Source organism: Trichosurus vulpecula, chromosome 6 (assembly GCF_011100635.1).
Source record: "Trichosurus vulpecula isolate mTriVul1 chromosome 6, mTriVul1.pri, whole genome shotgun sequence".
Lineage (NCBI taxonomy): Eukaryota > Metazoa > Chordata > Mammalia > Diprotodontia > Phalangeridae > Trichosurus > Trichosurus vulpecula.
The window spans coordinates 154,225,330-154,248,514 of NC_050578.1; the positions used below are offsets into that span (position 1 = coordinate 154,225,330).

Below are 23,185 nucleotides of genomic sequence, written 5' to 3' on the forward strand. Positions count from 1 at the left end.
TCATTGAAGCCATAGGTTTGGCCAAAAAACCAAATCCTGATGTTTATAGATAGCTCTTTAAAGTTAACCAGGTGCTTTACCTATATCCATCATAGTATATATAAGTAAGTACAAGGGCAAATTTTTAATATTTATGTATCTTAAATGGGGGAGCTCTGTAATAAATGTTTTTGGTTCTAGAAACTGCCTATTTTAATACATTTTTAATATTTCTTTTTAACTCTAAAATTTCTCGAGCTTGTTATTTCTCCTTCTTTTAATTTATTAAAACATATTTATTTTAATTTCTGCCTAGGCCTTCAGTGGTTTGATATTGCAGGAAAGGTAGTAGAGACCAGAGGAGGTTTGTTGCTTCTGCCCAGTCCAGTTTGGATAACTTGTTATGGAGGAGAGAAATCCTTATGGAAAAGGGGACCTCCTTTCTTGTGATTCCCGCAACAATTGCTGGCCACCTGCCACCAACTGGCAGAAAGGCCCAGGAGCCCTCGGAGTGGTAGCACCTATTGGATCACCATTGCTGCTTCTAGCTCATGATACTTACAGAGAAATATCATCTGATATTCCCTACCTTCAAGGAAATTTGTCTCTGGGGTTACAGTTATGCCTAGGTGAATCTTTCATGGCACTCCCTAACCCTTGCCTTCCAGTTTGGCTCCTGGCAGTTGTGTCCAGAGACAGATTTAAAGGAAGTGAGTGAATGTGGATATATGGTTGATTAAATGTGCCTTTTGGGATGATTTTTGAATAATTCTATATTACGGATTATGGTCCTGTGTCTGTATTTCATTAAAGAATTGTGTTTTTCCAAGTGCATTGTAATACATAGCCAATTACAGAAAGAAACAACTCAGAAGGACCTTCAAGTAAACCTTGTTTAACTCAATGTTTTCCTGTTAAAGTTACATAAATATATTTCAGTAGGTCCATGACAGGATGGCACATGTCATCAATATTGGTATTCTTCCTAACAATCATCTATTTATTATGCTGTGTGGCTTTTGTCCATAAATTATCCACAGAAGACTACCAAATATTGCACAGATCCTATAGTTCTTTTAACATTCCACAGGAACAAAACTTGCCATAGAACTGGTTTATCTTCATTTTCCAGTGGTACATTTTTTGGATAGTAATCTTCATATCATTGCTTGCAAGTTATTATTGGTAGCATGTTACAGCCTACCATTCCCTTTTGATTCACTCAGAATTTTCATTCTTTGGATGTTGGCATGTACCATGTTTCACAGCCATATAATAATGCAAGAAGACTGTTGTGTCTTTGTGGTTGGAAAGTAGCTTCTTGGGGGTTTTAGTTTGGAGTAGTTATCCAAATGCAAGCCTACCCACTTTCTCTTTCCTGTTTATTTCTGGGCCCAGCTTATTGCTCATCTGCCCTGAATGTCCAAGTGGATTAGCTCAATGATTTGGCCATCCAGCTACATGTCATAGATAATTTCTTTTTTCCAATTTGTTTTTCCTCTTTGGATTGATAGAATACTTCCTAATCTTTATTTTTAAGAAGCCTTATAATATTCTGGGGTTCAAAATTCCACATCATGTCATCCATAGACAGGAAGATGATTTCCTTGTCCTTTGTAGGGAATCCTTCTTGAATATGCTCATCACATGGTCATTTCATGCCTTTCTTAATACTGCTCTTTGGCTAATGTTCTCTTACCTACCTACTGAGTGTGTAAGAAATGGGAGGAGGAGTTTTGTTTCCACAGAACTAAAGGTGTGCTTCCCTGCCCTCCCCCACCCCAGCTTTAGCAGAGACCAGGCCTCAAGGTCGGTCAGGTGAGAGGTCAGAGGCTTGTATGCATGTGCATGCTTTTTGAGAAGGCAGTCTAGGGAATTAGAGAGGCCAAACCCACTTGAACCTGTTCAAGCTTCTCTAGGTTCTGGTCTTGGTCAAGAATCCAGGCCTACTGATTTGTGTAATTTGCATATGTTAAAGAGGGAAAGTAGGGGAAGTAAAAGAATATAGTTTAATCCTTAACTAAGACAAGGAAAATCTAACTTCACTTTTGCTTCTTATTATCCTACCTGTATAAAATGTATAACCTAGGAAAACTATGTAAAAAAACAAAGATTGTAAACTAACCATGACTCTAGCAGGAGTGGAGGGAATGGTTACCCCCGCTCCTGCAGCTGTATTAGTGTGAGTGTTCCTGTGAGCACTACACCCGATCTCTCGGGGAGCGTAATAAAATGCCTTCCTCTACCCACTCTGGTCCTGAGTTCTTTGGGTGTGAATGGGCAAATCACATGGATTTTCCTAAGGTCAAGTGAAGGGAAGCAACAGGCAGCGAAAGCTCGCCGGGCTTACTCCTGGATCTTGTCTTGGGGTGTCCTGTGATCCCCACTGCAGTGTTAAGAGGGCTACCACTCTGGATTCTCTTGGGGAACCCTGTGGTCTGCACGGCCTTCTTAAGGGGATATCACTTGGGACTTCCGGCCCTGTCTTGGGAGCCTTGTGATCTTATCGCCATCCTAAGGGGCCATCGCTTGGGTCGTCCTTAGGGTCTGACCCCTAGGAGGCCCCGTGATCCCCACAGATTAAGGGATGGCTACCACTTGGTCTTCCTCTGGGAGTCCTGTGGTCTGTATAGCCTTCCCTAGGGATTATCACAGCGTTCTTCCTCAGGACTTTGGCCCTGCCTAGGAAGTCCAGCGATCCCCAAAACCACGTTTCTCACAAGTGGAGGTGATTCTGTGCTCCCTCAGCATATGCCAGAAGGCTGCAAGCTCCAGCATGTCACCCCAGGATGAAAATGTTTCAATAACAGGACCAATGAATGGCAGCGCAGCCATTGTCTCAGGACAGCCTGGCTTACCTTCAATAGCCTTGATTGTAGGGGCATGGCATTTTTTGGCAAGAGTGTCTCTTGAAGACCATCCATCAAATTGTAGAGAGTGTGATCTCTGACAGTAGTGGGTTACCCACAAAGACAAAATTACAGATCCCTGAAGTATTGATATGGATAATCAGGGTTCATAAACAAAATTACTTCTTTGGATGTATCTTTCAAGGAGTTGCATGATGTAGCATCCTTGGAAAACACCTTGTAGGGATGTGGTTCTTAAACAAAATTGCTTCTTTGGATGTGTCTTTCAAGGAGTTACATGATGTAACATCCTTGGAAAACACTTTGTAGGGATGCTTAAGGATATATTTTGTTACTTAGAGTAAAATCCTTTGTTGTAATCAATAAAAACAGGAAATAGTCTTTTTCCTGTAAGCTGTCTGATTGAAACTGTTATCTCTTATGTTCATTAAGTATAACCAGATCTGCTTTTGTGGGGGGACTAATGGTGTATAAATAGTGAACATTTATATCTAACACTAAAGGTTTTTTGAATCTCACAACATCCCTGTGAGGTAGATATCTTTGCCATTTTAAAGATGAACATGCTGAGAAGCAGCATAGCATAATAGCGTTGGTCTGAGGAGTCCAATAGGACCTAGGTTCAAGGCTGGTTTAGTCACTTATAGAGTTGATTGGGTTAAGAGGCTGAGCCTCAGTTCAAGAGCAAGTGTGAATTTGTTATTTAGAGAGAGGTTTCTTTACATTCTAATTGGAGAGATTTGTTCTTGGTCACATTGTTAGTCATCTTATAAGAAGGATTTAAATCCAGAACCTTCCTGGTTTAGTCCAGCACACTTAAAAAAAAACACATTCAGGGGGGCGGAGCCAAGATGGTGGCTGGAAAGCAGGGACTAGCGTGAGCTCCACGCCAAGTCCCTTCAAAAACCTATTAAAAAAATGGCTCTGAACCAATTGTGGAACTGCAGAACCCACAAAATAGCAGAGGGAAGCAGGGCTCCAGCCCGGGACAGCCTGGATGGTTGCTGGGTGAAGTCTATCACGCATGGAGCTGGGAGGGGAGCAGAGCAGAGCCCAGCGTTGGCCACGCAGACCAACCAGACAGGAGCCGGGCGGAGTGGGCCCTAGTGCACTGAATCAGTGAGCTGTGGCAGTTGCCAGACTTTTCAACCCACAAACACCAAAGACAACAGAGAAGAATTTCAGAACCCACGAAATAGCGGAGGGAAGCAGGGCTCCAGCCCAGGACAACCTGGATGGTCTTTTGGTAAGGTCTATCCCACACGGAGCTGGGAGCGAAGGGGAGCAGAGCCCAGTGTGTTGGCGGCGCGGAGCATGCCCTAGTGCCCTGAATCAGTGAGCTGCAGCAGTTACCAGACTTCTCAGCACACAAACACCAAAGACAAAAGAGGTTAGTGGGAAAAGCTGCTGGGGACAGAGTGAAAGAAGGAGTTCAGTTTTGGCCACCGCCCCAGGGGCAGCGGAGGTAGGGCAGCTACAGAACTACAGCTGCAGTTGCTTCCAGCCCCAGGCCCACCTGGTGGGAGGAATTAAGTGGTGGATCCCAGCGGGAGTGCAGAGCCTGCTGAAGATCTAAGTCCAGTCCAGGTTGGGGGTTCTTGGGGAAGGAGGAGTGCTGGTCAACAGTGCATCCCCCCAAGCATGGAACACAGTACTCTTTACAAGCAATCATACCCTGACGACAAACTCAAGGGTCAAGTAAGATGGCTGGGAACATGACCAGGCAGCGAAAACGCACCCAGATTCAGTCTCAGACTTTGGAATCTTTCTTTGGTGACAAAGAAGACCAAAATATACAGCCGGAAAAAGTCAACAAAGTCAAAGAGCCTACAACAAAAGCCTCCAAGAAAAACATGAACTGGTCTCGGGCCATGGAAGAGCTCAAAAAGGATTTGGAAAAGCAAGTTAGAGAAGTAGAGGAAAAATTGGGAAGAGAAATGAGAATAATGTGAGAAACCATGAAAAACAAGTCAATGACTTGCTAAAGGAGACCCAAAAAAATACTGAAGAAGAAAACACCTTAAAAAAATAGACTAACTCAAATGGCAAAAGAGCTCCAAAAAACCAAGGAGGAGAAGAATGCCTAGAAAGGCAGAATTAGCCAAATGGAAAAGGAGGTCTAAAAGACCACTTAAGAAAATACTACCTTAAAAATTAGACTGGAGCAAGTGGAAGCTAGTGACTTGATGAGAAATCAAGATATTATAAAACAGAACCAAAGGAATGAAAAAGTGGAAGACAATGTAAAATATCTCATTAGAAAAACCACTGACCTGGAAAACAGATCCAGGAGAGATAATTTAAAAATTATTGGACTACCTGAAAGCCATGATCAAAAAAAGAGCCTAGATATCATCTTGCAAGAAATTATCAAGGAGAATTGCCCTGATATTCTAGAGCCAGAGGGTAAAATAGAAATTGAAAGAATCCATCGATCGCCTCCTCAAATAGATCCCAAAAAGAAATCGCCTAGGAATATTGTCGCCAAATTCCAGAGCTCCCAGATCAAAGAGAAAATACTGCAAGCAGCCAGAAAGAAACAATTTGAGTATTGTGGAAACACAAACAGAATAATCCAAGATCTAGCAGCTTCTACATTAAGAGATCGAAGGGCTTGGAATAAGATATTCTGGAGGTCAGTGGAGCTGGGATTAAAACCAAGAATCACCTACCCAGTAAAACTGAGTATGATGCTCCAAGGCAAAATATGGATTTTCAATAAAATAGAGGACTTTCAAGCTTTCTCAGTGAAAAGACCAGAACTGAATAGAAAATTTGACTTTCAAACAAGAATCAAGAGGAGCATGAAAAGATAATCAAGAAAAAGAAATCACAAGGGACTTACTAAAGTTGAACTGTTTTGTTTTACATTCCTACATGGAAAGATGATGTGTATGATTCATGAGACCTCAGTATTAGTGTAGCTGAAGGGAATATGCACATATATATGCATTTATGTGTGTGTGTATGTATGTATATATATGTGTGTATATATATGAAAGAGGGGGGGGCACAGGGTGAGTTGAATATGAAAGGATGTTATCTAAAAGAAATAAAATCAAATTAAGGGATGAGAGAGGAATATATTGAGAGAGGGAGAAAGGGAGAGATAGAATGGGGTAAATTACCTCGCATAAAAGTGGCAAGAAAAGGCAGTTCTGTAGGAAGGGAAGAGAGGGGGAATGAGTGAATCTTGCTCTCATCAGATTTGACCTGAGAAGGGAATACCATACACACTCAATTGGGTATCTTACCCCATAGGAAAGTAGGAGGAAGGAGATAAAAAGGGGGGGATGATAGAAGGGAGGGCAGATGGGGGAGGAGGTAATGAAAAACAAACGCTTTCGAAAAGGGACAGGGTCAAGGGAGAAAATTCAATAAAGGGGGATAGGTTAGGAAGGAGCAAAACATAGCTAGTCTTTCATAACATGAATATTGTGAAAGGGTTTTACATAATGATATGCATGTGGCCTATGTTGAATTGCTTGACTTCTTAGGGAGGGTGGGTGGCAAGGGAAGAGGGGAGAGAATTTGGAACTCAAAAGTTTTAAAAACAGATATTCAAAAACAAAAAAAAAGTTTTTGCATGCAACTAGAAAATATGATTCACAGGCAATGGGGCATAGGAATTTATCTTGTCCTACAAGAAAGGAAGGGAAAAGGGGATGGGAGGGGAGTGGGGTGAAAGAAGGGAGGGCTGACTGGGGAATGGGGCAACCAGACAGAATATATGCCATCTTGGAGTCAGAGGGAGGGTAGAAACGGGGAGAAAATCTGTAACTCAAACTCTTGTGAAAATCAATGCTGAAAACTAAATATATTAAATAAATTAAAAAAAAACATTCATTTTTCTAAAAGTTAACAAGCATATATTTTCTCATCCTTCCACCTCTTCCCAGTGTTACTGTAAAATTAAGAAAAACAAAATTTGTAACATAACGTATAATTAAGGAATCTACTGGCCAAGATCTAAAATGTATATTCTTTCTGAATCTTGAGTCTATCACTTCTCAAGCAAGAGGTAGGTAGCATACTTTCTTGTCCTCTGAAATCGTGGTCATTACATTACTTATATTTCTCTTTCAAAGTTATTTATATTTGTTTACAAGGTTGCCCTTTTCTTTTTTAAGGTCTTCTGATTTTGTTAACTCTACATTAATTCATAAAAATCTAATCAGCTTTTTCTGACACCATTCTTTTTGACATTTCTTACTGCATAAAAGTATGCCATAATTTGTTCAGCCATTCTCTAAATAGTGGGCACCCTCTTGGGTTCCAGTTCTTTGCTATTACAAAGAAGAGCTGCTATCACTATTTTTGTACAAATGGGTCTCTTTCCTTTCTTTGACCTCTTAGGGGATATAGACCTAATAGTGGCATTGACCAGCACTGTCTGTGCTATACCAAGGATTTTCATGATTACACCAAGGGTACTCTTATGATTTTTTTCCCTCAGTCAGTCAGTAAGCATATCCTAGTCCAGGCAAAGGGAACGTGCAGCCTGGAGGCCACATGTGGCCTTCTAGGTCCTTGGGTGCAGCCTTTTGACCGAATCCAACTTCTTGTTATATAATACTTGGATTCAGTCAGAGGACTGCACTTGCGGACTTAGAGGGGCACCTGTGGCCTCCAGGCTGTTAGTCATTTAGTGTCTTCATGCTCTTTCAGGTACCTTGAAAATCTTTTAAAAATAATGTTATTTAAAATTGTCCTGGACAGTTAATCGGTGTGCAGTTGTTCTTCTCCAGACTCAGTTTCTTATGGGCTATTTTCAATTTCTACATGACATATCAAATATTCAAAATATGGTGACTTCGTTGTTGTCAATGAAGAAAACAGATAGTTATAGAAATGCTCAAATATGTTCTGTTTTTCATCTGTTTCATTTTTTTTCTAGTTGAATTTATGCATGTTCTTGGAATGATATGGCTTAATTGGGGCTCATGCCAAGCCTTTTGCAGATTTTTCTCCTCTTTGATATTTTATGAAGCTGGGCTGTTCTGCATCTTTTGCATAGCATTTTAAAAGGTTTATTGATCCTTTTTTTTTTAACACAACATTCATTTCCTGATCTAATCTCCCCGTTACAAAGAAAAAGATTTAAAAACCAGCTACTACTGTTCTTGGGGAAGAGGCTGAATTAGTATCTACAGGAGTCCCCAAAAGTCTTTCTCTTCTAATTTGGTCTTGATTTTGACTGTTCATTGATAATATTTTGGCCTGTCAAGATATAGTCAGTTTTATTTTTGTGTGTGGGTGGTGGTGGTCATGGTGGAGTGTAATGACTAGTGTTTGCCATGTACAGTGCCTTCTGACTCTTCTTGAAGAAGTATTCGTATTTTAGGTGCTCTGTATAACTTCATGCCGTTGTCCTTCCTTTTTTTAACCCCTGATATATTTTATACCATCCCTCCCTGTGCCCATTTTTCCGTCGATGTACCTGTAGATCAAGACTTATATTGATTTGGTTTGTAGGGTTATTTTTTTCTGTTAAAGTAGGCCAAGTGAGGAAATGATTCCTTTGGAAGATGTATTTCACAAGAGTAATAGTGTAGTGTGCTTATGAAAACTGTAGCAACTGTGTGACTTGTTCTGAATCAACAGTGTAATATTGTAAAATAATGCTGTAAGTTGATAATAGGATAGCAACATTGTACTTAAAAGAATAGTATTCTTAAGTAGAGTTATACTTTTCAGTTAAACTCTTAGTTTAGCAATATGACTGGAGTACAGATGGCATACAGGTCACTAAAGTTGGTCTAGATCTGTTTTCATACAAGATCCTGATTTCAGGGAAGACCTTTCACAAATATCTGTTGGCATTTCACATTTGGATTTTTAGCTATTGGGTCTCCATTCATTACAAGCAACTGTTGTCTGTTATATTCAGCACTACTGTTGTCTCCCTCTCGACCTCTAGATCTTTCTCCTGTCCTGAAGGAGTATTATGTTATCGGAGTTTTATACTCAAGGAATTAGTGCATACCTGGTATTTGCTGTTTTGAGAACTCCTTTATGGTTCCAGTTTTTTAAAATTAGCAAATCTAATAGACTTTAAACTGCTTGGCTTGTGATTTTTCTTCCGATCTTTGTGATTTCATATCATCCTAGTATCTCTTTTTAATTCGAATTATATTGATGGTGATAAGAAGTTGATGGTGTGCATCTTAGAGAAAATTATCTGTCTTTTGGGTCTGGGAAAGTTCTCATAGACATTATATTCTCATTCTTAATGAATATTTCTCAGCAGTATCCATTGCTTTTCACCAAGTTTGAAAACAATATACTTAGTCTAATTTTTCAAGGACTTGTAAGCATCTTCATTATAAAAGACAAAAACATTGGCGACTGCTATGCTTGAATTCAAAACACATACTAAAAACTTGGCATTTCTAAAGCTCTTACCATCATCATATGCTTTTCTCTTGTTCAAAGATCCTGCATGCACATCATGGCTTTCGATTGATTCTTTAAAAAGAAAAGTAGGGTGGGGGAAGGGAAGAGAGAGAGAAAAATAAGTGATTTATGACAGGCTATCCAGAACACTTTTGTCTTCAAGCTTACTTTTCAGTGATTGCAAATGAAAGATTAGGTAATTCTTCAGGGCCTACTCTGTCTCCAGCCTGTAAGTCAGCACAAAGTGGTTTTTGAGGGGTAACGAACGTTACAGAAAACTGAGATCTCCCAAAATATTTTCTCATTTACATATGTATGTGCATGTGTGGAATATGCGTGCAAAAATTGTGTATATATATACATATATATCTATACACACACATACATATGTGGTGACATTCTGCAATGAGAGAGATAGGAAATGAGAGGAAGATGTTTTAATATACACAAAAAAGGGTGTAGTAGGGCACCAAAGAGAGAAGGGTAGAAAGTATTAAGATAAATTGTTTAACTGAGGTAAGACAGGTCATTGAGGATATCTGATACTATTAGAAACTCAGTTAATACCATTGTGAACCCATGGAAACACCAGCCAAAATTTTTTTTTTGCTACTAGTTAGCATACATTTTCTGTCCTTTCTCTTTCTGGTAGTTGAAATTTTGTTTCTACTATTAGTGTATTTGAATGCAGACTCTGAAAGATTGTACAGTTTATACAGTCAATTTACTTTAAGGACCAGTAGGGTCATTTCCTGTTGTCTGTGTTTTTGTCATTTAATTTCATATATTTCTACTAGAAATAAAGTAGGACCAGGGAAAAGAGATGACAGTTACACTAAGGTTAGGGAATGAGGTTGAAGTTGATTCACATAAATTCAAAACTAATTATTAAATCTTTTTAAAACATGAAATAACAATTGCAGATGTCTAATTTATTCCTTTTTAAGGTAAGAAAACAAACTATAGTTACTCAAAAAACTAAGAGAGCATTAAGTCACCAACATTTTAGTACCTGAAATAAGACTAGAGTTATTTTTCCAGCTGTATGTTCCAAGAGTCTTTTGTCTTAGGATGCAATCAATTTCTTCATAAAACCTCATTTTTCTTCTAGGATAATCACCAAGGTGACTAGTTTTCTTTTGTAGCACTCTATATTCGTATTTTAAATTTTTATATTTTGTACGACACTGCTTCCAGTCTCTGTCTATTCCAAAATGCATTAGCCTTCTAGCAATTTCCTCAAATATTTCTTTGTTTCTTGTTGCTCCTTCCAGCATCTGCCTTATTTTTTCATCTGACCATATATGTATCAGCGCTCTGACTTCATTGTCACACCAGTGCTTTCCAGCCTCAGTATCACTTATTGTGATGATCTTTAAATGATTATGAGCATCTTCCAAAGGGATGTGATTATCTGTAAATCAAGGAAAGATAAATGGTTTATAATATTTTTAAAAAGAAGACAGAAGTGTATCTCAGATTTTATTTAAGTCTTTACATATGGGGACCTTGTCTTACATGATGCCTCTTTATAGTCCTAAAAAGTATATTATGCATAGTGGGCACTCAGACATTTGTTTTGATGTGATTCGATTAAATCAAAGTAAAATTAGCTTCAGTAATACTTCCAAAGCAATTTGCATTGGTTAAAATTGTGACTCAACTATGAACCCAGTACTTTGGAATATGAGAAACTGATACGAACCTATTCCAAAATTAGCTTTGTAATTTTTATAGAATTTGTTACTATGAACTTTCCAAAGGGTAGTACAAGTTCTTTTTAACTATTGAATATAAGTGAGTTCCTTTCTGAGGCCTGCGAATCTTTCGGTAAAATCGAGTTCTTTGTTGGAAAGACATTTATTCTAGGAAGTTCGGCTTCCAACAAATATCTGAATTCAAGAATCGTACGATTATGGTCATGTAATTTTACCTGCCAGCAAATTTTCTTATTTAATAACATTTCTGACATTACAAAATTAGTCATGGTATTAGAGTTAAACTATCTTTCAAACCCTTCCTTTCTACAGATGAGGTACAGAAAAAAGTTATCTGTGGTCACAGAGTTAGTGGTAGAGCTGAGACTAGAACCTTGAAGACTAGTCCCTACTTGAACTCTTCTGGTGACTTGGTGCAGGAAGCCTAATACTTTTAGGCATCTTGTTCCATTGTTGGATAAATCTAATTGTTAGAAAGCCTTGATTTAAAGTCTAGTTCTCTATATCTACAGTTCTATAGTCAGTTAAAATACTGTCAACTCAGATATATTTGAAAATATGCTGCAAAACACTGGGGAAGATGGTGCATTCATTTTTCTTACTCACTGGATTATTTTGGTGTCTGAGGACCTCCTGATTTTTAAAAAATCTTGATTGTTCTAATGACTATCTTTAATCTCAGGCACATTACTTGGCCTGTTTTGTGCAGTTTTCTCATCTGTAAAATGAAGGGGTTGGACTAGGTGACCTAAGGTTCTTTTTCAACTCTTGGTCTATGATCCTGTGACTCCATGAAACTCTCAGTCTGGCCACATAAAACTCCACATCATTTTATGTTACCTAATAGTAACTGGGCCTTCACCAAAGCAAGGCAGTCTTTTTTTACTCTTTCCTAATTGATTTTAACAGCATTCTCCATAGCCACTATTCCAAACCTTTTTTTTCATGGCCTCCCATACCTTTCCTTGCCTTCTCAGCAGAAGACTTACACGCTTTACTCAAGGTTGTTTAACGTCGTTATCAATGACACTGGTAAAGACATAGATGATATTCTTAACACATTTGCAGATGAGATGAAACTAATAACTTCCTGTATGATAGAATTTAGATGCAAAAAGAACTTAAATCATAGGCTGTATTTATTTGGATAAAATTTAATAGGGATAAGAGTAGATTTGTACCCCTGGGCAAGAGTCGGCTTCACAAAAACAAAGTTTTCTGGAAAAAGACTTAGGGGATTTATAGGACTGCAAATTCAAAGAGCCATCAGTGTGATTTATATGCTTGCCTAAAAAGCTAATGTGATTGTGGGTTCCAATGAGTGGGGCATAGTTTTTAGAAGTAAAGATGTTAGTCCCCGTACTCTGCCACGGCAGGAAGAATATTGACAAGCTTGAAGAGCATCCAGAGGAGGTCAGCTACTTTTAAACTGTGCTTTTAATTTGCTAGAAAGAAGTTCGAGGATGATGCCTCCCTGACAAGCCATACACATCATGATGTCAAAAAATTTTTTCTTTTAATATTTTCAGTGTAAAACTAGAGAAACACGTGTCTATTTACTATCCACTTTTACAGATATTTAAATGATCCTTTACTGTATTGTAAAGTGCTTTTACTTATTTAGAACCAAAGAATGTAAGTGTGGAAAGGGATCTTAAAGAACATCCCATTCAGCTCCTTTATTTTACAGATGAAGAATCAGTCCAAGAAAGATTGAGTTGCCTCACCACCAGTAAGTGACAAAATTAGTCTTTCCTTCTGACTCTTCAGTTCAGGCTTGTTTCTTTCTCTCATCATGAAGTAAGACTAAGAAACTAGTAGGATATGTATATAGGGACAGGTACTTTTTGTTTAGAAATTAGTTTAAATTGAATTCTTTATATTTGGCATTATCCATAACCTTGGAATTGAGGACTGGATTTCTTTGACTTTTTTATTGTTAATTGAAACCTTTGGGATTTACTTAAAGATTTCTTTTGTTGCTATAATCATATTATCTTCCTGGTGGTGATAATATTTATCCCTTTCTCATCTTTAAGGAATCCCCTGAAGAATTCCTAGGGAAAAAATTTTTTTACTTTCACTAGCTTCCTAATGTACATATAAATGTACAATAAAGCTTCTCTTATATACAACTAGAGTGCTCCCTTGATGTATGTAGAAGGGATGTGATTCCATTGAAAGAGAATTTATTCCTTGGTTTAGGACTTCTAAGTTCAGATCCCAGCTCTGTACTTTATTAATTACTTGTGAGATCTTGATCAAGTAAGTCACTTAACTTCTCAGGGATTGAAGTAGATGACCATAAGTTTCCTTGTACCTTTAAATCTATGTTTTTTAGTAAGATGGAAGTGTTTTTTTTTTAATTATTAAAGAGCTTTATTCCACCAAAAGTGGTAAACTTTGGGGGGGGGAGGGAATAGTGCATTTAATCTTCCTCCTCGTCATCGCCAGTGCCCCCCCCTCCCTGGCCCTTCTTGGCGGTCTTCCTCTTGACCCTGCCAGGCCGGCCAACCACCATAGGGCGAGCGCAGGGAGAAGTTGATGTGCTTCTGGCAGTCGAGGCGCACCACCTGCTTCCTGACTCTGATGAGCACGCGCGCGGTGGATGGACTTGGTCGGGCCCAGCTTGAAGACCTGCGCCTGCAGGCGCTGCTCCAGGAAGTGCTCAATCTTCGTCCAGGACGCCGATGCGCACCAGCCGCCGCAGCAGAGCGTTACCTTGGAACAGCCGCCGCGGGTCCTTCTCGTCCAGCGTGAGCAGCTCCCGCGCCGCCTTGCGGATCTTGGCCAGGGTGAACTTGACCCGCCACACCTCGCGCTTGTTGCGGAGCCCGTACTCGCCGATCAGCTTCAGCTCCTGGTCCAGGCCCGACTTCTCGAAGGGCCGCCGCGGCGTCACGTACGTCTTCCGACAAACCCAGCTCCGGGCCACCGGCATCTTGGCCTAGCAGGACGGTCTGAGCCGCGCCTCCACCACGCTTCACAACCGGTCCGGAAAAGCAAGTGTTTTTTTTTTTTTACCAACATGTTTTTGTTCATTGGACTTTGTTGACTTTCCATGCTATTTATAAATTTTTTTATGACCTTTTCCTTCCAGGTTTTCAAGTGGTTAAAGACTTCTGACACATTTGAAGAAACTAGAAAAAGTTGTCAAATTTCTAGCATTTGTTCTTACGAAGTTTTAAATTTGCTGTGTTTCTAGTTCTAGCATTCAGTCTGTTTAATTCTGGCTTTACATAGCACCTGTTTATTTTGTATTTAAATCAGCATTTTGAAATCCTAGCATCTAACTACTTCCTTTGTTTCAAAGAAAGTCAGAACAAAGTTAAACTTTTTATTCACTCATTTTTTTGGACATGTTTTTGCATATGTGTTTCTTTACCAATTAGAGTGTATTAAGGAAATATCTTAGTTAAATTAAAAAAAAATTGACTAATAGAGAATTTATCCACTTCCTACATACTGGAATATATCATTTTTTCCTCCTAACCCCTTTCCACCCCCCCCTGCTGTAGAGGGGACACTATCCTCCCAGTCTCCCATACTGTCAATCTAGACATCTAGTCATCCTAGACCTCCTCATTATCTCTTACCCTCCATATCCAAGTCCTTGTCAGGGCCTTTTGATTTACCCTCTGCAGCACCTCTCCTATAGTCCTCCTCTCCTGAGTGCCACCACTCTAGCACAGTCCCTCATCGATCCTCAGTCTTTGATGCTTGCAATAGCCTGCTGGTAAGTCAGCCTGCCTCAAGTCTCTCCCCACTCTAATTTATCTGCTATTTATTTAAAGTGATTTTCTTGAAGTGCAGGTTACTCCTCTACTCAATAAATTCCATTGACTCTCTGCTGCCTCCAGGATCAAATATAAAAGACTGTTTGACATTTAAAACTGCTACTCTTCTTTGATCTTGTGACACAGGCCCCCTGGCTGTGGGCATTTTCTCTGCCTTGCCCATGCCTGGAAATGTTCTCCCTCCCTCCTCTACCTACTGACTTATTTTGAATCTTAACTAAAATCCCAGCTTTTATAGAAAGCTTTACCCAACCCTTCTCAATCCCAGTGTCTTCTCTCTGTTAACTATTTCCTATTTATCCTGTATATAGCCTGTCGTTGTTGTGTGTATGTGTATGTTGTTTCCCTTATCAGTTTATCTCCTTGAAGGTGGGGCCTGTCTTTTTCTTTTTGAGTCCCTAGCACTTAGCACAGTGCCTGGCACCTAGTCTGGCTCTTGATAATGTTTATTGATTGGTTGATTGAATAGATTTCCCTTTACCATTGCCAAGATAATATTATTAATTTAATGAAATTAGATCCTGTACCTGGCCCATTTACTTCATCGATTTCTATTGGGCTACCCAGATCTTCTGAAGTAGTACTTAAGGAGTCTTCATCTGCAAGAAAACAAATGAACAGTGAATCCATTCACATGTGGCATATTTCATTTCCTTCTTTCAGAATCCAAATGTCCCGTTTCAAAGACTTTGCTTAATTAAACAGAAACTAGTGACATCTTTAGAGGTAGATTGGCTTCTTGTTTCCTTTTTAACTGGGTATCTGGGCAGTTAAAATTCCAATGGAAAATAATACTTGTTTAAGAATTGTCTGTTAGATGAGAAGCCAGTAGAGACAGCTCTGGTAGAATCTTTACTGATTAAAAAATACCACCCAATTCCTTTTTGTGACCAAAAGGAGAAAAACCTAGGAAAATCAGGAAAAGGAGAGATTATGTAGTTTCACTGACAATGACTTCTGGGTATTCTACATAAAGACCATTGGCTCCTACCTCCTTCTTTTTCTCAGTTGAAGAAATAGGCCTTTTCCTCTCTGGCCTTGTGCCTCACCTGCTGGTTTAGAGCCTTGAAGACCTAGAGTCACAGCCCCAGACAAAGGAGTTCCCTCCCAGCCTTTTGCCCCTTAGCACCTAGTCTGAGCAGGGTTATCAGTGTGCCATCTTCTCCTTCCCCCAGAGTCTGAGGAACTCCAGGTTTTCCTTGCCACCAACTCCCAAAGTGGGTGTGGAAGGGCCTCAACCTCAACTCTTCTCTTACTCCCTAAGGCAGGCACATTGGGCTATCTCTTTCCTGCTTCACTTGGCCTAAAGCTAAAAGGTGTGGGTTTTTTCTACTATTTTTCAGCAATTAAACTTTATTAAATTGTATTAAACTGTAATCTAACAGAGTTAGAGAACTGCTTGGGGCACTGAAATGTTAAATAACTTTTCTATGATCACTTAGCTGTAATGTGCCAAAGCCAAGACCTAATTCCAAGTCTTTTTGACCCCAGGCCTAGGTATTGACTATGCTATGTTGCCTTTCTTATAATTGTTAAATTACAGAATCATATAGACAAAGGAAACAGTTCTGCAACTATTACAGGAAAAAAGTTGCATTCATCAAAAAAATTGAAAAGTATCAAAATACTTTTTAAAAAAACTACAAAGAAAAATATTAACGTTGAACAGAATATGTAGAAATCTAAAATGAGGAAATTAGAACCCTAAATTGTAATCCAGCAAACAGATGATATTGTAACATTAATTTCCAACAAAAACAAGACCTGAAATAATTTGTTAACAAAAATCCACAACTAAAGATCTCTAAAAGCAGTAGATGGAGAAATCAAAATGAATAAAAAAGTGATTATTTAGAAATGCTACTCCAGTGGATCTGAACTCTCATCAGTGTTTGCAGTGATTCAGATCACAGGCTATCCAGGCCTGCCTATCTTTTGCCAGTCTTGTCCATGTCTTCCAATTAATTTGCCATAGGGCGTCCACAAATGTGTTGAGGGCCTTCTGGAATTCTTCTAATCTTTACTGTAGTATAAGGACTTTTTGTCAGCTATTCCTTGATTTCACCATGTGATCAGCTCATTTTTGGTGACCATTTATTTCATTAAAAAAAAATTCCCTCTTTGATGGTATCTTTGATGTTGCTTCCCATCCTCTCCCCACTCTTCTGAGTTTTCTTGTTTCTTCCTTCTAAGGATACCAGAGAGAGACTTCATCCATGTGAGCTATGTGCACAAAATATTGTTAGAAAATGTCAACCCATTGCTCATCCTGGCACCCAAAGAATATAGATTTCCTTCAAGTTTCTCTAGGCATGAAAAGAAGCACTGAAAAAAGAAATACCATATATTTGATCACTGGGGGAGAGAATTCAAAGATAAGTCAAGTTTGATCATTGTATATATTGTGGGAAGAAACTATAAATGTGATAAACGCAATAAAGAATTTAAATATGAAACAGATTTTCGCATTCATCATAAAAACCACCAAGGGGACAAAAGCATTGAAATGGGATCAGCGGTTCATGCTCAAAGCTCATCTCACTAGTCATCTTTGGATTTACACTGGAGAGAAGCTCTATCATTGTACTTAATATGACAGTGGCTTCATTCAGACAGTAGGCCAGAACATTTCCAAGACTCCAGTCAGGAGAAAAGCCTTGTATGTATGATTTGCTAAGCATTTAGCACTGTGCCTAGCATGTAGTAGACACTGTATAAATGCTTATTCCCTTCTGGAGTCTTTCTGGAGAACAACCTAGGAAAAGTTAGAAAAAATATATATACCTTTTAACAGAGCTATTTCATTGTTAGGAACATACACTGAAAATTATCAACAAATGAACAATTTCTTCAAGTATGTTCATAGCAGAATTATTTGTAATTGTAAAAAGCTAGAGGCAGCGCAGATGAGAATGGCTGAATAGATTTTGGTAAATTTACGTAAGGGGATATTATAATATACTTAAAATTAACAAGTAGGAAGAAAATGCTGAAAGACTTACTACAGAGTGAAAAAAGTAGTAAGGAACAGAAGAGCAGAATATCTCCTAGCCATGACCATATGACAAGAAAAGGGAATGGAAAGAGGGAGATAAATTTAAGGATGAAAAAATTGCAAAGTTGGTTTTAATCATTTTGGTTTGTAATCATTTTAAAAAACTGTTTCTTGCATTAAAAATTCTTTCCTGTTATAAAATTTCTGAACTTACCTGTGTCCAAACTTTCTCTTTTTATGTATGTAACTCTTGGGTCTTCAACTGGTTCACTTTCTTTACCTGGATTTTGAACTAGATAAAAAATAAAATCAGTATTGTCAGACCATATGGTATAACTATTAGTGCTTTATGTTCCAAATGTAGCTTAATTTGTGTTATTAAAGTAATGATCACTTCAATTAAAAATATTTTACATAAATATGGAGTAGAAAAATAGGTATTCTTCCATTTTAAAGAAACTAAAATGATTTTTGGTCTGGCATGAAAGCAAATTAATTTGTTGGCTGCTAAATAGCCCTACATGATGCTAGAAAAACAGTTAATTCTTTACAGGTAGTTGATAGTAAGTTTCGTGCATGGCTGATTTTTTTTTTAAGTCTTTCCTCCTCTGCCATCTCTTAGAATGTTTTCTTACTAAACTGGTAAGAGGTTTACTTTTTGAAAAATCTACTTGTAAAAGGGAAGGAAACTAAGATGTTAAAATATGATTGTTTCTTTTAAAGGAGGTTGTCTTAGGCTTTTAATGTCTCCTGAACCCCTTTGCAGTTTTGTGAAGCTTAAGAACACCTTTTTAAATGCATAAAATATAGAAGGTTACTAAAGAAGCCAATAATTTTGACATAGTTGTCAAATATTTTTTTAAAAGTTCACACTGTTACAAAAGCTTTGTTTTAATGACTGAAAATGTAGTTTATCTGAATATGTTTGCTCATTTTCTGCCTTTATTGAAGTATGTCTATCTCATTTAGGAGTCAGGTTACCTTTGAGATGATTATATTGCTCAATAGAAACTTGGCAGAAGAGCAGAGATAGTCCCTAAATTACCACATCAATGGAAGTTCTGTCAGTTTCTCTCTGTTCTTCCTCTAGGACAGAAGAAGGGCTTGTCAAATGTCTCTTCTTTGATGTTAGCAGGCATTTGCTTCTCTTCTTTTAGCCTGTTTTTTCTGCTTCACTGTTTTGCTTTTCTCCTACTTGTACTGGATGATAGAATGAGAAATTAAAGGGAATGTACTACATTTCAGAAAAGCAGTCTTTTACTTACTCCAGTAAAAGCCTCAATTCCAAAACAGCCTCCCTTGATCATTAGGTAATGTAACCATTTTTCTTCTCTTTTTTTATGAATTAGTAATATGATAAGGAGATTAGAGTCTAATCCCAGAATGGCATTCCTTGCTTCAAGTGATTGAGGCAAATTTCTTCCTTGTAGCTGGTTGGAAGGATTAGAATTTTAGGAATAAGCCATTCCTTCACATGAATGGTTTGGAATTAGTAGCCTGTTCTTGTTTATTTTAAAATTAATTCATTTATTAAAATAAAATTATTAAAACTTGTGTGGTAGTAGTTTGATGACCAGTGATCATGGCATGATACTTATTTATTTGGAGTCCAAGTAATTTGGAAGTTCACTGTTAAAATTTTGAGTGGGGTAGAAAATACTTGACAACAAGATACAGAAGAAATCAGTGCTGCCTTAGACAACAGGATGGAAGCTTGGAAGTACAATGTTGCTACATTTGTTCTGCATACTGTAAGTGTTTAGTAAGCGTTTACTGAATTGACATGAGATTCTGTCTGTGGAAAATAAAGAGAAACCCGTATGAGAAGCAAGCACCTGGGCTCAGGGAAAGGACACTGAATGTAGAGTCAGAAGAGTTGGGAGTCTTGCTTCTGTCCCATATTAGTGGGGTAATCTTAGGGAAGTCAGGAATAAGACTTGTATTGCCTACCTCTTAGGTTTTTCATGATTATCAAATTAGGTGATATATGTTAAAGTAATTGTATAAATTGACGTAAGTATAAGCTATTATCAAGATAGCTATTTGGTTTATCCTGGTTAAAATAAGACATGATACATGAAGGGCTTACTCTGTACAAGGCAGAGTGTTAGGGAAGCACAGAATCAGATAATACAGTGTCCTTGACTTACATTCTAACCATAATATGAATCATAGAATGATAAAGGTCCTTTAAAGAGAAAAGTAAACGGTTTGGCGAGGTTTCTGGCCAGTGGGATGAAGGAAGGCTTCCTGCAGGAGGTGAAATGTGAGTTGGTTTTGAAGAGAGAAGAGTTGGTCAATAGGTACCAACTGGGAGGAGAGAAACGGAAAAATAGAACCAAAGCCATGAGGAGTGAGATTGAAGGGTGAGTTCAGAAGCAGAAGGTAGTTGAGTTTCATTGAAGCACTGAACAGGAATTTATTATTATTATTATTATTATTATTACATTATTTATTATAATCATATTATTAATAATAATTATAGCAGACAGTAGTAGGAATGCCATACATGAAGTAAACCAAATGAGGTGAGGCAGGAGGAAATTAAGGCAGGGAAAAATAAGTGATAAAGGTTAACTGCTTTGTAAACCAATTTTGCTTTTAGTAATCTTGGAGTAAGTAATCTTTTAAGACTAAGGCTATTGTAACTAATACAGGTTGTCTTTTTGTTTATACAGTATACCCAGTTTTTGTTTTTTGGGTTCACATCAGTGACTTCATTAAGAAGTCCCCATTATGGATACTTGCTCCACCCATGCAGAACTTAGATCATAAATGGAAAGCATCACCAAGGTCACCTGGCATAGTCCTCTTGTTTGGCAATTTAGGAACCAGGTCAAGGGAGGTTTTGACCAATATCATATGAGAACTGTCAGAGCTGAGATTCGAACCCAGATCCCTATGATTTCAAATTTAGCATTGTAGCCCTTCCCCACCATAGTCTTATAGCGTCTTGTTCTACTGAGAGCTTAGGTGATCTGCCCGTAGTCTGTGTATCTGGTATGTGTCTCTTGACTCCAGATCTTCCTGACTCGGCTGCAGGCTCCACAGTGCCAGACAGAGCCTCTGGGTTACCTAAGGGATTTGAGTACTTCATCCTTCCTCCTGTTTGGGAAAAGAGGTTTCTACCTTTGTTGATAAACAACCATGCCTCCTGGCATCAGTTGGCTGGAAAGGACACTCCTTTTTGCTTTCCTTACAGTGTCTTAACATTACAGGAAATGACCATATAAAGCAGGAGGTTCTCTGAACTTTTTTAAAGAATATTTTTGTAAATTTCAATATAATTGGTTTCTTTTGTAAACCTATGTATTTTATTCATTTAAAACTGTTATTCTGAGAAGAGCTTCAGGATACCAAAGGAGCCTATGACAAAAAAGGTTAAGAACCCCATATATACTGAGGGAGGGAAGAGGTGGTATTTTTTTTTGTGCTGTTGACCTACCTGAAAGGAATTACGAATTGTATTTTATGTAAAATTGAGATTTAAAATCCTTTCTGATATATATCTAATAGGGGGTTAAACTGTACAACTCACTGTAGAACCTGTTCTCTCTTTGTGTGTTAACTAGCTACCTGTTTCATTCTTTGAACAGAGTAGAAGGTAATTCAGTAATTTATGTATGTGGATCAGGATCCTACTTCTGCCACAACGTGCGAGACCTAGGGAAATCGCTTGACCTCTCAGGACCTCAGTTTCTTCATCTGTGTAATGGAGAGGGTTGGATTAGATGGTTTGTGTTACACTTTTAGTGTAAATCTGTGATCCTTTTATTAACACTTTAAACAGAGGTTCCCAAAGTGGGAAGGCATACATGTTTCATCTGTTGTGTAATAGAGTTAAAGTCCTAGTGATTACATTATCTGGGCCTCAGATGCCTTTGTTAAAGGAGAGGATTGGACTAGATTGGTTATCAAACGTCAGCTTATAAGCATCTTACTTGTACTGTTCTTTTGAGAGTTTTTTTTGTTTTTAAAATATCTATAAATTATATCACAAATTTGGAATTAAAGAGAAGAAAATCCTTTTACCTTTATCATGATTTCCTTTTACAGATGATGCTTCTAGGTCTTCAGACTTGTTGCTAACTGAGTCTTCAACTACATCTCCAGAAATTACTGTATAAACATAACATTTACATATATGTTTATGCATTTTATAGAACAATGTTTTCTAAGTCTCAGTTTTTCCCTTTAGAGAATGATTGATATAAAATATTGTAGTTATTGCCCTCATTAAGTATGATTTAATTTTAATTAATTTAATTATTAATCCTTTGTAAGGGGATGGGACATTTAAAAAAAATACCATGTCATCTTCAATTAACAAGCAAAAATTTCTCCACCTCTCCCAATTTAAAATTTAAAAAGAAAAACAATATTGTAATAAGTAGACACCGTCAAACAAAACAATTTCTCTTATTGCCCATATCCAAAATCACCTCTATCAGAAAGTTGGGTAGAATGCTTGCCTTATATTTGTACTTCATTCTACCTAAAACTCAATCAGTGCTTTTCACAGGTACTTAAACTTCTTCCCGTCCTGTTGAAGCACAGGGAGGTACCCCTTTCCACCTACCAAATCTTCGATACCTTAGCAATTACTTGTAATTAACCTCTTATTTTGACCCCATAACAAATTCCTCTCATGCCCGTTTTCTCAGTTTCTAATTTGCCCAACTTAGACCTAGGCACATAGAATCATAGGATTTTGATAATGGAACCTTAAGGATGATTTGGACTTCCCTGTGGACATCTTGGTACAGTGGAAAGATCATGTGACTTAGTAGACCAATATTTCTATACCAACACCAACACAAACTGAATGACTTTGGGCAAGTCATTTAACCTGTAAACCTCAGTTCCTGTCAAACAGGGACAATAAAACACTGCTTCACAGAATATTATTATTTTTATTGATGAGGAAGCTGACCTCAGAGAAATTAGGTTGTCTGTTTAAATTAGGTTGTTTGTTTAAATTAGGTTGTCTGTGGCCAAGACTAGAATTCTAGTCTCTTGAGCAGCACATCACACGGTGTGTGTCAGCATCTTCCTCATTTGTTAGGTATGAATCTACTTTGCCAGAAACTGGCTTAAAAGAATTCTCTATTTTCAGAACAGTTTTACCTGTCTTGTCTTTTTCTAATCTCCTTTATTAATAACTTCATTAATAATTATTAATAAATAATAATATAAAATCTATTTAACTTATTGCTTCCTTTATACATCTTGCATGATTTTCACTTTGTATAAAGCAAAATGTGAACATGCTTTAATACCTACCTCTTTTGTCAATTTCCATTTTTGTATCTGTATGTTTTGTAGGTCTTTGTCTTCCTTTGTTTCCTAGTTTTTGTGATTGTTCTGTAGCATGTCCAAGAATAGCATCCAACTCAGTGAAAAATTTCATACTTTTAGTTGTGCCCAAGT

The 23,185-nt window shown here is 37.9% G+C and overlaps 1 protein-coding gene and 1 pseudogene across 1 annotated transcript in view; one reads left to right on the forward strand and one right to left on the reverse strand.

The window, feature by feature from the left end:
• PPAT (phosphoribosyl pyrophosphate amidotransferase) overlaps window positions 1-23,185 on the forward strand; it is a 53,676-nt gene that overhangs the window by 6,364 nt on the left and 24,127 nt on the right. The window lies entirely within an intron of this gene.
• LOC118853101 lies at window positions 13,392-13,945 on the reverse strand (annotated as a pseudogene).